The sequence below is a fragment of the Notamacropus eugenii genome, chromosome 5 (assembly GCF_028372415.1).
Source record: "Notamacropus eugenii isolate mMacEug1 chromosome 5, mMacEug1.pri_v2, whole genome shotgun sequence".
NCBI classification, from domain to species: domain Eukaryota; kingdom Metazoa; phylum Chordata; class Mammalia; order Diprotodontia; family Macropodidae; genus Notamacropus; species Notamacropus eugenii.
In genome coordinates this window covers 265,529,457-265,530,472 of record NC_092876.1, presented here as the reverse complement: position 1 = coordinate 265,530,472, position 1,016 = coordinate 265,529,457, and the positions used below count along the sequence as shown (strand labels likewise).

Genomic DNA, 1,016 nt, shown 5'->3' with positions numbered 1-1,016 from the left:
ATGCATATGTAATTTCATACTTAAAATTTTAGAGAGCAAAATGTAACTAGAATAGAAATTTTATATCAGAACCAATCAGTTAGTTATTGATCAGTTATTGATTGAATTGACTGTATGAACCTGGTGACTGGGAAAATGGTAGGATACTAGACAGAAATAGAGACGTGTTCCATAAGTACAGGAGTAGGAGAAAAATGATTAGGTACATTTTGGACATTTTGAATTTGAGACAGGACATCTAGGTGAAGATGATCAACTGGAAGGCAATTGATATGGGCCAGGAGTTCAGAATGTATTTTAGATAATTTGATTTGAGAGTTATTTGCTTACAAATCTCACTATCAAAAGACTGAAATAATCATCAAGACAAGTCCAATTAGAAATCCAAACAGAGTAAATACCCACGTCAAAGCCTTGAGAGACATCTCTGCTCGGGGGCTGGAAGATGAAAGAGGTAGCAAAGGACAGTGAGGTGTGATCAAACAGAGTACGAGGAGAACCAGAGGAAAACAATGCCAAGAAAGTCAGAGGGGGAGAGACCATCCAATATCTCAGTAGCATCAGGAGTTGAAGAAAAGGAAAGTGAAAGACTTAAAAGAGTTTGTTGGGATTTAGACCAAATCATTTAGAGATTGTTAATGTGCTCACTTTGGCAGTACACATATTAAATTAGGAATAATATTGAGAAGATTACTATGGTCCTTGAATAAGAATGACATAAAATTGGACTTTGTATTGGAGATATTAAATAATAGATATGTTCCTCTTTTATATCTTTCTCTATATTACTAATTAATGCATCATGAAATTATTTCATTATATTTTTAAGGAATCATGTATGATTCTGACATATTCATGGTAGACATTGTTGGAAGAGAGTCCTCAAGTTTATGTTTTGTTTTGCAACAAAACATGTTTATTTATAGTGAGCAAATATTTATAGTGAATAAAAAATAAGTGCAAAGAGATCTTAAATTAAATAGACTAAGATCCTTGAGGACAGGGACTATTTTCAT

General features: G+C 33.0%; 1 non-coding gene across 1 annotated transcript; it reads left to right on the top strand.

Moving 5' to 3' along the window:
- Positions 1–640: 640 nt before the first annotated feature.
- On the top strand, positions 641–747 carry LOC140509364 (U6 spliceosomal RNA). The gene has a single exon (XR_011968690.1). It is a non-coding gene; the product is annotated as a U6 spliceosomal RNA (small nuclear RNA).
- The last annotated feature ends 269 nt before the right edge of the window (positions 748–1,016 follow it).